Source organism: Schistocerca nitens, chromosome 6, assembly GCF_023898315.1.
Source record: "Schistocerca nitens isolate TAMUIC-IGC-003100 chromosome 6, iqSchNite1.1, whole genome shotgun sequence".
NCBI lineage: Eukaryota > Metazoa > Arthropoda > Insecta > Orthoptera > Acrididae > Schistocerca > Schistocerca nitens.
Genome location: NC_064619.1, coordinates 346,888,592 through 346,905,077, shown reverse-complemented (window position 1 = coordinate 346,905,077; position 16,486 = coordinate 346,888,592).

Genomic DNA, 16,486 nt, shown 5'->3' with positions numbered 1-16,486 from the left:
AGAAAATCCCTACTTGAATGTGATTTTCACTCTGCAGCGGAGTGTGCGGTGATATGAAACTTCCTGGCAGATTAAAACTGTGTGCCGGACCGAGACTCGAACTCAGGACCTTTGCCTTTGGCGGACAAGTGCTGTACCAACTGAGCTACCCAAGCACTACTCACGTCCCGTCCTCACAGCTTTACTTCCGCCAGTACCTCGTCTCCCACCTTCCAAACTTTGCAGGAGCTCTCCTGCGAGGGAAGCTTCACATCAGCGCACACTCTGCTGCAGAGTAAAAATCTCATTCTGGAAACATGCCTCAAGCTGTGGCTAGGCCATGTCTCCGCAATATCTTTTCTTTCAGGAGTGCTAGTCCTGCAATGTTCGCAGGAGAGCTTCTGCAAAGTTTGGTAGGTGGGAGACGAGGTACTGGCGGAAGTAAAGCTGTGAGGACGGGACGTGAGTCGTGCTTGGGTAGCTCAGTTGGTAGAGCACTTGCGCGTGAAAGGCAAAGGTCCCGAGTTCAAGTCTAGGTCCGGCACACAGTTTTAATCTGCCAGGAAGTTTCAAAATCCCTATTTCATCGCTACCTCGGAGATGCTGTGTCCCATCGCTCGTGCACCGACTATGACTTCACGTTCAAACTCACTTAAATCACGATAATCTGCCGTTGTAGCAACAGTAATCGATCTAACAACTGCGCCAGACATTTTTTGTCTTATACAGGCGTTACCGACCGACTAGCCGTATTTTGCCTTTACATATCTCTGTATTTCAATACGCATGCCTGTACCAGTTTCTTTCGCGCTTCAGTGTGTATCAGTGCCAATGTGTCGAGACGAAGTGGACCATCCATCTACTAGGAGGATATGTTGAGAGGAGTGGATTCCATATATACTACTGAATATGGTTGAAGTAGAAAAGAAATAGCAAGATGAAGAATAATAGTAGAAAAGATATTAGCTACTTGCTGAAGGCCAAAACTGGCAACGACCTAGTAGAGAGAAGGAAAGGCTGTATCGGAGACCCCGAATCAAGGATCTTCACTTATATCAGACATACACTGAGGTGACAAAAGTCATGGGATAACACATAATGTCCTGTTGGACCTCCTTATGCCGGCGTAGTGCAGAAACTCGATGTGGCATGGACTCAACAAGTCGTTGAAAGTTTCCTGCATAATTATTGAGTCATGCTGCATCCATATCGGTCCTTAATTTAGAGGTTATTGCCAGTACAGGATTTCGTGCACGAATTGACCTCTCGATTATGACCCATAAATCTTCAATGAGATTTATGCCGGGGAATGTAGATGGCTATATATTTACTTGATTTATCCAGAATGTTCTCCAAACCAGTCTCGGGCCATTGTAGACCAGTGACATGGTACATTGTCATTCATAGATATTGCGTCCTTGTTTGGGAACATGAAAGCCATGAATTGCAGCAAATGGTCTCCAGTTAGGCGAGCATAACAATTTCCAGTCAATGGTCGGTTCATTTATACTAGAGGAGCCGATTACTTCCATGTAAACATAGCATTACGAAGTCACCAATAGCTTGCACAGTGCCCTGCTAACAACTTGGTCCTATGACTTCATGTGGCCCGCTCCGCAGTCTAATCATACCATCAGCTTTTACCAAGTGAAAGTGAGACTATTCCGACCAGGCCACAGTTTTCCAGTCGTCTAGGGGCCAACTGCTACGGTCGTGCTTTTAGCAAAGGGTCTGACGTAGCCCATTAACGCCACATTTCGCCGTACTGTTCCAAAGGGTACAACGCCAACGGTTGTGGTAACATGGGTTGCCATCACATTACCGAAGATAAGCACTGTCGGGCTTGGCTGACACGTTGATGGGTCACCGCTGGGTCTGTCGACTGTTGTTGTTGGCAAGCGATGTGCACTCAGCCCTTGTGATGCCATTTCAGGAGTTACTTGATTGAAAAGTAGCGGTAGCGGTCACGAAAACTGACAACGGCCGGGAGAGCGGTACGCTGACCATATACTACTCTGTATTTCCATCCGGTGACGCCTAAGCGTTGAGGATGACACGACAGCCGGTCGGTACCGTTGGGCCTTAAAAGCCTGTTGGGACTGTGTTTATTTGTTTTGTCCCAACGGGTACATTCGTCGTAGGTCCCTTATTGAGTTCTCAGTGTTTTTTGTCTGTTAACACTGACGACTTTATGCAAATGCCGCCGTTCTCGGCCGTTGAGTGAAGGTCGTCGGCCACTGCGTTGTCCATGATAAGACGGAATGCCTGAAATTTGGTATTCTCGGAACACTGCGTATCTTGGAATAATGAATTTTCTAATAATTTCCGAACTGGAAATGCGTCTAGCTCCAACTGCCGTTCCGCGTTCACAGCCCGTTAATTGTCGTCGCGCGACCATAATCGCGTCGGAAAACTTTTCACATGAATCACCTTAGTAGAAATGACTCCCTGTGTACGTGACGCTCCCACCATGCGCATATTTATAAGCAATTATTTTTGTCACCGCACGGCGTATGCACATAAGGAAGAAGTTTCTGCAAGTGTACATCTGGAGCGCAGCACTATATAAAAATTGAATGTGGGCCGCAGGAGAGTAGGAGAAGAGAAAACTGAAAGAGTTTGAAAACTAGTGCTACATAAAAGAATGTTGAGCATTAAAAACAGATACAATACGAAAAGAAGATGTAATAAGGAGAGTAAATAAGGGGTCTATGAAAACCAATTACGGAAGAAGTAACAGGTTACAGAGAAATGTGTTACATCCACGAATATGGAGCTCGGCAGTGGAAGAAGAAATAGAGACGAGAAATAGTAGGAGCAAGCAAAGGTTGGCCTATTCAAACTAGGTTGTAGAGAATGTTGCATGTGGCAGTTACGTAGAGGTCAAATGTTAGTATAAAGTAGGAGAGGCAAAAACAATCGAAAGATTTATAGCTTAAAAAAGTTTATTCTATCTCATTTTTGAAGGGCAGAGGCAGGTAATCTTTGTGAGTGAGTTTGCTACGACGTGCGGTATATCACAAATTTATGTTTGATGCAATACCGAGTTACATCTTACGTCTTTAAATGAGTAGTACTACAAGTGAACGTGAAAACGGGCCGCGAAGGCAAGCTTACCTCACAAATTTGCGTGGAGTTGACGCTTCAGAGCTATGCAGTAAACAGACGAAACGCAACGACGATGATTTAAGTCATCAAAAAAGAAAAAAAAGTAGAACTTAAAATAATTACGCATTTCTAACAGATGTATAGACGGACTTGAAGAACCTTAAGTAATTTGGTGTTTTTTGTTTTTTTTGTTTTTTTATGATAGACGCAGTGGCCCTTCTTTCGAGATTTCTTAAGTTTTTACTGAAGTATATAATTACTTTACGATAATGATATTTCAATCAAAATTACTCCAAAAAGTGAAGCTTGATTTACAGTCCAGTAGCTAATTAAATGTTTTGTCCAGATCATAGCTGCATCCGTTTTATTTTATGCAAAAAGGTAATTTCTATTTAGAGACGTCAATTTTACGTAAGAGTCATGCCTAGTCATCACGGAAAGAAATTGTTAATAGGAAAATTTAAGTAAAAATATTTTGCAGCTTCCAGTATAAATTCAAAAGTTACGATATTTGGGTATTTGACAGTTGCAAGCAGCGAAAATATATTCCAAATTTAAGCTTTCCTTAGGCCCATTCGTACTCTAACACATTATCATAAAAAAATCTATTGGATCTTTGGCGATCCTCTACTTGCATCAATTTTAGGATCGCTGTCCTATATAAAAAAGCACCTCTCAGTTGCATTTAAAAATTTCCTACCAATGACCACGAACGCTCGCCCGGTAAGCCATGCGGTCTAACGCACTGCTTTCCGGGCGGGAAGGCGTGTCGAGATCCGGTGTGCCGGCCAGTCTGTGGATGATCTTTAAGATGGTTTCCCATCTGCCTCTACGCATGCGGACTGGATCCCCTTGCCGGCCGGAGTGGCCACCCGGTTCTAGGCACTTCAGTTTGGAACCGAGCTACGGTCGCAGGTTCGAATCCTGCCTCAGGCATGGATGTGTGTGATGTCCTTAGGTTAGTTAGGTTTAAGTAGTTCTAAGTTCTGGGGGCCTGATGACCTCAGATGTTAAGTGCCATAGTGCTTGGAGCCATTTGTTTTTATGAAACTTCAGGAGTGGCCCAGGAAGCATTGGTACTTCTGTTATTAACGTTCATTATTAATGAACCTGCAGGTAGTATTAACCACCGATTTTCGAAGACGATGTGGTTATGCATAATTAATTACTGTTTGAAAACAGCTAAGCAAGCGTGTAGCTATGGAATGCAGGAGAATTGCTGTGATGATTAGAAGGTAGGAAAGAGATGTTGGCAGAAGTAAAACTGTGATGGCGGGTCGTGTGCCGCTTGATAAGATTGGCCACTAGGTTTAAATGTTCAGAAATGTAAAATTGCAAGCTTCACGAAATCTGTGAGTCACAACTGGAATCAGTGTACTGGGAATTCTCATGCAGTCGTAGGTAAGCCAAGTGGCACACTTCGATTCATTAGCGGGGATCTGTCTGTAAGGACCCATCTTAGAACGTACTGATGTTCATGGATCTATGCTCATGGATCTCTACCAGACTGGAGTGTCAGGTGACAGTGAACGTATCAAAAGAAGAACAGAACGTATGTTTGATTTGATCTGTCTGTGGAAGAGCGTCTGCGAGATGCTAAGGAGTCTGTGCTTGCAGACGCTTTAACATAGACGCCAACCATCCTGCGTAAAGCATGCTTGAAGTGTAGGTATCTCACATCGGCTACGTTTGTGAACCGCCACAGTGTGAGATAATTATTTATTTGCAATTTCTGCCACCAGTCACATTTTTATTTGTTTTACGTTTAATCTAACATAATACAATGCGCTTCGAAGATGTTCTATTCATCTTCAGGCGTTTATAAGTATTTACGTACCGACAAATGTTACTTAAAAATAAATTTTCTTAAACTAAATCAACCTAGAAGTTTTTGTCCATTGTTCATTACTGTAGTGGCTGGTGTGACATTTGGGGGGAGGGGGCAGTGGATGGCCAAAAATCGATGTCAGTGGTATCTTCTGCTGGTTCTTCTTGTTGTTCATTATGTATGACATCACAGCCTGTATGCAGATAGTTTTGCATCAGTTGTGTGTTGCGAAAATTGTGTGAAAGGCTTTTATATGGCAGTTGATCACTTACTATTTTATCGCCCTGTAGCTTCACTTGCATCACTGGTGTAATGGCGGCGCTGTCAAGTAACATTACACTATTGCACTTCTCATTTTCTTTGTTTACCGACGTAATTCACTGCACAGATTGCTTCGACATATATGGAAACATTATGCACTTAATACAAGATGGCGGTCTTGTAGCATGTTAATCTGTATCGATAATCGAGATTTTTTATCGATTTCTTGGTACTGGCAGATTTGTAGTCGTTCATTTACAATGATACATCTTGAATCAATTTAGTTAGAACTGGCTTAAGGCTGTTGAAGAATTTTGAGTTTTTGAATTCGGTTATCTCCATATTTTATATTATAGATGAAAGTTTCCATTTCTTCCATGATATCCGTTCTTTCACTTTTTTTGTGTAAAATTTCGAGGCTGTCTTCGATTTTCAAAGGGTGGCCTGTGTCTTTAATGTGAGATGCTACTGCTGATTTCTTACATTTATCAAGTCTGTAGGATTAGTTCTTACGTATCGTCAGCGCTTCAAGCACATAGGGAAAAATGTGTAGTTATTGTTTAGATACAGTAGGTTCCGTCGTTTTTGCTAAGACTGTGCCTGTAGTGTTGACTTATGTCACTCTACTTTTTTCTTTTTTATTCTGTCGAAAAGTCTGTAATTTTCTACAGTTGCTGTTCTTTCCAAAAATACATTAGGAAAAGTAGAGATACACAAAATGCAGTATCTTGCGACGATATTTTCTAATAACAGAAGTAAATGTAGCCGTATCGTGCTATGTCATCGGCCCTGCTGCTGTGGTAACACCGCTTCCCGTCAGACCACTGAAGTTAAGCGCTGCTGGGATTGGCTAGTACTTGGTTAAGTAACCATCTGAGTCTGCCGAGCGCTGCTGGAAAGCGGCGCGCACCCACCCCTTTTGAGGCCGATTACAGAGCTACGTGACTGTGGAGAATGGGCTCCGATCGTAAAAACCGACAACGGCCGCGAGAGCGGTATGCTGACCATATGCCTCTCCATATCCGCATCCAGTGACTCCTATCGGTTGAAGATGACACGGCGGTCGGTCGGTACCGTTGGGCATTCCGAGGCCTGTTCGGACGGAGAGTACACAATGCCCCTTTGTACAACCAGATTTCCAAACAACTTCCAAAACCCGATCTTCATCCTAGAAGGAGACAAATAAATCTTTAACAGCATTAAAAATAATTGACACAATATTTTATTCTCATGAGAATTGTTAAGAACGTGTCAATAGCAATTCCCGAACTTTCGACAGCCGGAACCAATATTGTATGCAGCGGCAAAAATTACCGACTACTGAACAGGATGGAGTGTCTCCTTACATCGGCGAAGCAACGGAACCGAGAGTAATGAGGATGGAGGCTAAATTTGCTCATGCGTAGAAAGGCGGATCAAGCGTTGCGCGGAAGCCACCTTGCCCTTTCAGACAGTTGACAATTTCAGATCCTGAAGACGATGAAATTAGCGCCTGTCGTAAGTTCAAGGATTATCGTTTAACGAACGCGAGAAAACCTAAAAGGTAGGAAGATTAATGTTTCACGTTACGTAGACGATTTCGTTAGAGACGGAGCATAAGCTTTGATTGGTACAGGATGACTAAGAAAATCAGTCAGGTCCTTTACAAAGGAACCATCCCGGAATTTGCAAGTGGTTTACAGCAACAACATAAAATCTAACATGGGATGGTGGAAGGGGGATTTGAACCACCATCCTACCAAATGTGAATCCAGTGCGTCTTGCCTTCTTACTCTATGGTGAATATTATTCACTCGTGCTGCCGCGAAGTATTCCAACAGCATTGTTTTGCGCGGTTCTCAACACTGGCAGAACATTACAGAATAAATACGTGGCTAGTTTGCTACTTTCATCGAACAATATATGAGAGGAAAGACAACTGTTTGTTACTTCGGGCGCATCAGGAGAATAAGCAAGACTTCTTCCAGATTCATCTCGAGAATCCTACTGAACTACATGAAAACCGAATACAAGAGCTCCTCATTGCTGTCGCTGTTCTTCCATCCAGTTTTACATAATTCATTTCTACTGTATTTGCTAAATTCCATTGTATTTGACGTGGAGTCACACCACAATGTGAAAACTGAGATCGTAACAGTAAAAACACGCATTTTTGTATTGTCACGGCCTTCAGTAGTGTTTAATTTAACTTCAAAGACAATCCAATACTTTCACGACAACTTTGATTCTGTGAAGCTTGTTTTCAACAAATTCAATGCTATAAATTATGCTACTAATATATGGTGTATCGACATTACTCACTGCTCCTAAATCCCGCCCTCCTATTGCAAAGATTAGTTCTGTGTTTTTCAAATTAGGACTTATTTTTTCCTTTCAAGAAATTTCTTTATGTAGGCTGTCCCAAAAACCATCTCTGATGACTGGAACATTTTAGAACCACCCTATTATGAGTTTAATTTTTTTTTTAGTATTTTCTATGCTAATTGGAATATGGCCTGCCGTAATCTTAATTATTCCAGACCTACCCGAACATCGGTTTATACGGGGAGAAAATAGAAGTCAAAGGCTCGGTCGTGAAACATAAGATAAAACAAACTGCCTGCCACAGTAAGCGAAAGACGTGAAGGGGTGCGTGAATGTGTTACAACAAAGAACTACGTTCTTAGCGTGTGTGCTCGAATTCCAGCCGCACGTATTCGACCTGTTAACCTTACCTGCCCTTGCCTGTTACGCAGCTGATCACAAGCTACGATCCCAGATGTGAAACCTGATTAAGCTTGACCATAACGTAACACCATACTGGAAGGATTTGGTATACCATACAACAAACAACAGTCTAAACCGATAAAAGTTAATATATTGTTGAGACGCTATGTCCTCCAGTTTGGTTTGTGTACATTAGTTACAATAATTTGACAAATCTATAACTGGCACACGTGAGAGTTCACAGAGATTACGCTACTGAAAACTAATTCCAATTACTAGGACACTTCCACCTTTACAAAAATAGCTATTCGCATATAAAATTACCATAACCCAGCTGATGTCCCACCAGGAACATGGAAACGAAAGGTTATGATAAGTTTGGATCTGTTGGCAATAACCCAAACGATATTCCTCAGAATACAAAATAATCTAACCCCACAGTCGTGTCCAGAAGGTCGTCAGCGATGTTCTATCAAAAATACTAAGAAAAGACGCAATCTACCATAATCTGCCCACAGTAGGTCGAGTGATGTATTCTGTGGCATAAGCTGTGATCACTGCTCTACATTCGTTTAAGGCTATAAATGTGTATCAATATACACTTTAAAAATATCAGTGAAAAGCATTGACTGTGCAACTTTATGTGTTTAAGCTTGTCGACATAAAATGAACAGATGGAAAGCTTATTACGCAACTGAAGTGGACGTTTCACGCAAGTCCTCCCCCCACCCAATACTTCATACGTAATCTCTTTCACAATGGCCTGTCACCCACATTTACAATTTTTGGGACTACTGTGACATCAGACAAACCATTTTAGTAACATTTTGTCTTTAAATAAAACAGTGTTCTCTATCAGTTCCTGTAGTGGAGTCACTATCATAACCCTATTTTAAATTATTTTCCGTTCATGTTAACTCTTCATAAACATAATTTTTGGGTAGACTATTTTTTTTCCTTTCCTGGGCTACAAAGTCTGTTACGGGGCCATCTAGTTGTTGCAAATTGTGATTTGCCCCGCAAACTTTCAGTTTTTGTCCGTTGTACACTGACACCAGCCCTCCCAGAAACTTTCCGACGCCGCACTCTGAACCCCCGTCTGGATGACACATTCTCGGAAGCCAAGCTGACATATGCCTTCGGCTGTTGCATGCTACACAAAACTTTGCTTCTAGTGTTTAATCAATATTAATATCTCTTGATCGATAACTTTGTTCAATATGCGGATTTCACCAACAAATCTTAAATAAAAGACTGGACGCATTCACACTATGTCTCAGTCTACATTCTTATCGTAATCAGCCATTGTGATTCCCGAGCATGAGAAATCGAAAATGAGCAAGGTCAGCGAGATTACATATCACAGGTACATCTCACCCCACCCCAACTGATTTTATAACTCCAGCAGTTTAGAAGAGTAATAACTAGAATGCCATTTTCTGATTACCATTTTAATTTTTATATTCCAAATTCGATATGAGTACTCTCGCATAAAATGTCTCTATATTTGATATATTTATATTTTGGGTGGCTCGTATTTTTTGTTTATTACTAATTCTTTTTAAGTACCATTACCAATTAATGCTAACAGATTTCAGCAGAACACAATCATCCAACAACCAAGAAATATACGCTTTTAAAAGCTAAAAATAAACCAAAAAATAATGTTATTTCATGAATTTATTCTCTGTTTCGACTTTTATCTTCTGTGTTACCCTTTTCATCCCTGTAAAACACACAGAACACTGCTTCACCGCAGTGGTTTGTACGTCTATCGTTTGGGTTTTTATCTTTACAGACAGTTGTGGAGGAGCCCTGGTTTACTTCTCTCAGTAGAGAGGCACAGTGAAAGTTATGGGACAGTGGTGGGTTCTTTTGTTCGCCGCATTGGTGTGATGAGATCGCCTCCTGCCTTGTTACTGCTGCTGTATCCTACGAGTACTGCGCTGTGTATTCTTTCACAACAGTGGGCTAATTTAACAAGCTGAAGAACACTGCCTTGCAGTGGTGCCGTAACGCCACCAATTGCCTATTTGCGTGATAAGAGTTTTGTCTATTTTCTCTTATTGCCTTACAGGAATATTTTCGCAATACCCTTTCTCAGAATGGTGTATACTTTGGAACCTTGAAAGTATCACATATGAAGTATTCTACGAAAAATGAACACAAATCTCAACTCTGTTGACTTTATTTATTCAACTTTTGTAATGAAATATTTCTACCTACTGAATATCGTATTTCGTTTGTTGTAGTTACACTTTTTCTTTGTCCCTTCACATACACACATGATTCACTTACTACCTGTTCTGGCACTCAGGGCCGCTCAGACCACGATCTACATAAAAACATGACAACTGGTCACATCCTTCAGCTTGACACTACTGTGGCACCCTGTGCTGCTCATTTACTTCATCATATATGAGGGACGATGACGTCATCAGCAGTGAGCTATTTCCTGGCTCCCTATTTAGTTATCCCACACAAAACCACACTTTCTTCAACTCCAAGACTCTTATTTGTGGTGTGGGATCTCGTATAGCACTGATTTGGAAAAGAGATTATGAATTACAGTGGTGTGATAAGCTATCAGTAAATTCAATAAATATGCGATGAGTTTATTCATCAGTTATGAACGATATAAAAAAAATTCGGCACACAGTCACACAATAGATGGACAAAAATGAAGAATTATTGTCCTATTATGATCCCTTAATGAACAGTTCTTTTTGAAGTATTAAGAACACAACAAAAAATATAACTAAACACTGTCCGATGAGCAAGGATGAGAAAACATTATTGGCAAATGGGAATGGTGAGCATTCAATTTGCTCATGTGTTGATATATGCAGGGTCCCAACAACTTCAGAAGCTAAAACATATTTACTTCATGTATAAGCTGTCAGATTAATCGGTCACAAAACCACAAAACTTCTTGAATTGGCTGTCAGTGTAGATCAAGTTCTATGCACGTGGTCAGCTGAGTTCCAGAATTTACGTTATCTCCAGTGATTTCGAAAGCTATGAAATGAAGAGAAATTCCATACACATGTGAGTATTCACAACATTCACGGTCTAAGTTCTATTATTTAAGCAACTCCATGTATCAAAAATCTCAAATGAATGGCCACTTGGATGGCTCAGAGCCAGGATTTACAGTAACTTGATTAAATTCAAAAGTCGCAAAACCAATAGGAATTCCACATACGTGTAAGTATTCATTACATTCTGGGGTTTGATTTTGGTCGTTTAGTCAACATCATTTATTGAGAACCTCAAAGTAAGGGCCGCGTGAATAGCTGAAGGCCAGAATATAGACCATTAGTCAAAGAAACTCCATCAAAATCAGAGAAATTACATCACTTATAACTCAATACGTGAATAATTAAAGGACAGAAATACACCGCAAATAGAACCACTCAAGATACTTTAACATTATAATAACGAGAGCACAGCTTAATGGCTTCCTTAAACACAGAAGTGATATGACACAAATTTACATTTTGCATGCGAATTTATGTAAGAAAATTGACAATAATAACAGGACACAGAACGTATTCTTAACTTCTGCAATTTAATGGTAAGAATTAACTGTAATCACAACTGAAACTAAGTGAACCTAATATCTTTGTCCATAACACCAGAGTTACCCTTCAAGAAAAGTGTCCAACACCTCCAGCCCCAACAGAAGAGAGTCTACAGTTCCCTTATTCGAGAGCATCCATCTCGTGCTCAGGTAAGGGGGAAGTTCCCGTTACCATTATGCATCGACAGTGTGCGAAACAAGACACAATTGCAAACTCTTAATTACAACTAACAGTTTCACCATGTTTTTGTTGGATACCACGTAAATGCTGGCAGTGGATATCCATTCAAATAATCTCGAGCTGAAAAAGGCCGACGTCTACGGTATCTCACCTTGCCCCTGTGGGCACAGAACGAAATATAAAAAGACGGCGCACACAAGCACACGGAAATGCATCTTGAGTACATATCTCCTTACGCACATAAAACTACACACTAAGCATTCATAGTTTTCACTGGAGCACACTGTTCTAAAACTAATAAAAAGCACAAGTCCAGACAGGGGTTTCCAGAAGGTTTTCCTTTGTTCTACGGATAATGCCAGATCTGTTAACAGCTTCTTATATCTGCCCAATTTTCTTCCTTTCTGCAGCAATTCCATATCGTACAGGTTTCTAAGAAAAGAACCGCTCTCTACAGTGGAACTCGTCTCAGCCAGTCGTGTAAGTTGGGGAGGTAGAGACGGTTTTTTATGTTCGACAACCTTTGCCCACAGGCTGATCCATCTATATTCGGGAGCGTGCGGTCGCTTTCTCTGTTCATAGTTGTTTGCTCTGTAGCCCGCACACTTGTGCAGAGGTCGATGACAAAGGCCTCTGTAGCGCTACTTCGTCCTGGTATAACGAGACTTTACCAACATAATTTTCAGTAAAATTTGTCAACGCCGGCATCTAAGATCAAGTCACAGATAAATTTGACATCCTTTCTGGAGTCGTGTGGTGTAAAACACCATAGAATTAATCAGATATACAGTCTGTGTCACCTAAGATTATATTAGATTAGATTAGTACTTGTTCCATAGATCGTGAATACGACGCTTCGTAATGATGTGGAACGTGTCAGGTTAATAAAAGGTGTCTATACAAGATATTACATTACACAAAATATTACATGACACTTAATTTTTTTTCCTTGTCATCAGGCGCATTTTCTCTGGTGTTCCAGAATGTATCTGCAGTTTCGTTTTTGCAGTGTGTGGGTGAAGGCAGGCCAAACAAATACTGCTCATCACATCTTTCAGGCAAAGCCCAGTGTCAAGCGAAAGCGTCGGTTAGTTTCTTGTTACAAACAAAATTATTTTTGAAGTGGAATTTTACGTGCCCATTTGATAGAACGGCCCCATATTTGTCTGGTGCTATGTTTGTTTTATCGATAAGATTTAACAGGTTCAATAACCCTCTAAGAATATCCAGTACTCCAAGATTGACAGCACTGCCGTGGCCCACGCTGACTGCAGCGCTACTGAGTCGCTGCTGGATTGCTGTTTATTCTTCGTGTTTTACTTTCGCTTTTAATACATATCAATAAAACGAACATCGGAATAGGCTACTTTATGGGCGCTCTATCGAATGATTAAATTAGATTAGATTAGATTAGATTAATACTTGTTCCATAGATCATGAATACGACACTTCGTAATGATGTGGGACGTGTCGGTTAATAAAAGATGTCCGTACAAGATATTACATTACACAAAATATTGCATGACACTAATGTTTAATTTTTTTTGTTTTTTTTTTTCTTGGCCCCCTTAATTTACATCTAAAAATTCAGCCAATGAGTAGAAGGAGTTGTTATCTAGAAATTCTTTTAACTTATTTCTAAATGTTAGTTGGCTATCTGTCAGGCTTTTGATGCTGTTTGGTAGGTGACCAAAGACTTTTGTGGCAGCATAATTTACCTCTTTCTGTGCCAAAGTCAGTTTTAGCCCTGAATAGTGAATATTATCCTTTCTCCTGGTGTTATAGCTATGCACACTGATATTACTTTTGAACTGGGCTGGATTATTAACAACAAATTTCACAAGTGAATATATATACTGTGAGGACCCCTAGATCCTTAAATAGATGTCTGCAGGATGACCGTGGGTGGGCTCCAGCAATTATTCTGATTACACGTTTTTGAGCAATGAATACTTTTCTACTCAACCATGAATTACCCCAGAATATGATGCCATACGAAAGCAGTGAATGAAAGTAGGCATAGTAAGCTAATTTACTGAGATTCTTATCACCAAAATTTGCAATAACCCTAATAGCACACGTAGCTGAACTCAGACGTTTCAGCAGACCATCAATGTGTTGCTTCCAGTTTAACTTCTCATCAATGGACACACCTAAAAATTCTGAAAATTCTATCTTAGCTACAGACTTCTGTTCAAAGTCTATATTTTATTACTGGAGTTGTGCCATTTACTGTATGGAACTGTATATACTGTGTTTTATCAAAATTTAAAGAGAGTCCGTTTGCTGAGAACCACTGAATAATTTTGTGAAAAACATCATTGACAATTACATCAAATAGTTCTTGGTTTTTGGATGTTATTACTATACTTGTATCATCAGCAAAAAGAACTAACTTTGCATCTTCATCAATGTGGAATGGTAAGTCATTAATATATATCAAGAACAGTAAAGGACCTAAGACCAAACCCCGTGGAACCCCGTACTTGATAGCCCCCCAGTTTCAGGAATTAGCTGATGTTTTATCATTACATGAACCACTTATTTCAACTTTCTGCATTCTTCCAGTTAAGTATGAATTAAACCATTTGTGCACTGCCCCCCTCAAAAGATAATGATTTAGCTTATCTAAAAGAATTCCATGATTTACACAATCAAAGGCCATTGAGAGATCACAAAAAATACCAATGGGTGATGTTCGGTTATTCAGATCATTTAATATTTGATCAGTGAAAGCGTATATAGCATTTTCTGTTGAAAAGCCTTTCTGAAAACCGAACTGACATTTTGTTAGTACTTTATTTTCACAAATATGGGAGGCTACTTTTGAATACATTACTTTCTCAAAAAATTTTGATAGAGCTGTCAGAAGAGAGGTTGGGCGGTAGTTGTTCACATCCGACGTATCCCCCTTTTTATGCAATGGTTTTACAATGGCATATTTCAGTCTATCGGGGAAAACACCCTGCTCCCAAGAGATATTACATATGTGGCTGAGAATCCTACTTATCTGTGGGGAACAAGCTTTAAGTACCTTGCTGGAAATGCCATCAATTCCGTAAGAGCTTTTACTTTTCAGTGAGTTTATTATTTTACTGATTTCAGAGGGAGAGGTTGGTGGAATTACAGTTGTTTCAAACTGCACAGGTATGGCCTCTTCTATTAGTAGCCTTGCCTCTTCTAGTGAAGATCTAGATCCTATTTTCTCCACAACATTTAAAAAATGATTATTGAAAATATTTTCAATTTCTGATTGTTTGTTAGTACACTTGTCATTCAGTTTTATGGCACTAAAGCCTTCCTGCGCTCTTGGTTGCCCTGTTTCCCTTTCAATAATATTCCAAATTTCTTTAATTTTATTATCAGAGTTACTGGTCTCAGACATGATTCACATGCTTCTGGACTTTTTAATAACTTTTCTTAGTACCGCACAATAGTTATTATAATATTGAAACATTTCGGGGTCAGTACTCCCTCTTGCTGTTAGATACATTTCTCTTTTACAGTTGCAAGATATTCTTATTCCTTCAGTTAGCCATGGTTTTTTATATGTTTTCTTGGAATTATGTTTAAGTATTTTCTTGGGAAAACAATTTTCAAATACCCTTAAAAATGTATCGTGAAATAAGTTATATTTCAAGTTTGCATCAGGTTCCTTATACACTTCATCCCAGTCTAGTTGCTGTAGGCTTTCCCTAAAGTTTGCAGTATTTATATTGTTAATTGAACGAACTTCTTTGAAAGTCTGATTTGATATACTGCATGGAACTATGTCATGTACTGTAACTAGCTGTGCATCATGATCTGAAAGACCATTCTCAACAGGATAAGCATTTGTCCTTAAACTTATCTTGGTCTATAAAAAAGTTATCTATTAATGTACTGCTGTTCTTTGTTATCCGAGTAGGAAAATCAATGACGGAGCTCAATTTGAAAGAACTGAGTAATACTACAAGGTCATTCTTCCTATTACACTCTTTCAGGGATTCAACATTGAAACCCCCACAAATGATAATTTGCTTCCCCTTGTCTGACAGATAGCACAACAAAGCATCCAAGTTTTCTAGAAATAGATGGAAGTTCCCTGAGGGGGACCTATACACTGTTACAATTATGAAAGTGCCATCATTTAGTTTAAGTTCAGTGGCACATGCTTCCATATGTTACTCTACACAAAATTTTTTAGTTTCTAAATTTTTTACACTGTGGAAGCTTTTGACATACATGGCTACTCCTCCTCTCATCATATTAGCTCTACTTACATGTGCAGCTAATTTGTACCCATTGATGCTAACCTTTTGCATATCAGTGACAATGTGATGCTCAGACAGGTATAGTACATCTATTACATTCTCAGTTTCTATATCTTCTAAACAAAGCAGAAGCTCATCAATTTTATTCTTCAGTCCCCCAATATTTTGATGAAATATACTAACATTATTTTTCACTTTACTTTTGTGAGTATCTTGAACTTTTTTAACATCTTTAGTACTTGCCTGGCTGAGTTTCCCACTGGACACTGATCTTACACTAAAAAAGAGTTTCCACCATGAGATGTAGTTCCTCCCCCCTAGTAAGCACGTAAAATACCGATTTAAAAATAATTTGGTTGTAACAAGAAACTAACCGACGCTTTCTGTTGTCACTGGGTGTCGCATTAAATACCTGATAAGCAGTAATTGGTTGGCTGACTCCAGCTACACAACGCAAAAACGAAAATGCAGGTATCTGCTGAAACACCAGAGAAAATGTGCCTGATGACTCTCAGGAAAGACACCCTGTATATATTTGTGAAATATGTGCCACATACCAATGTTACTTGTGTAGGGGTAATAACGGG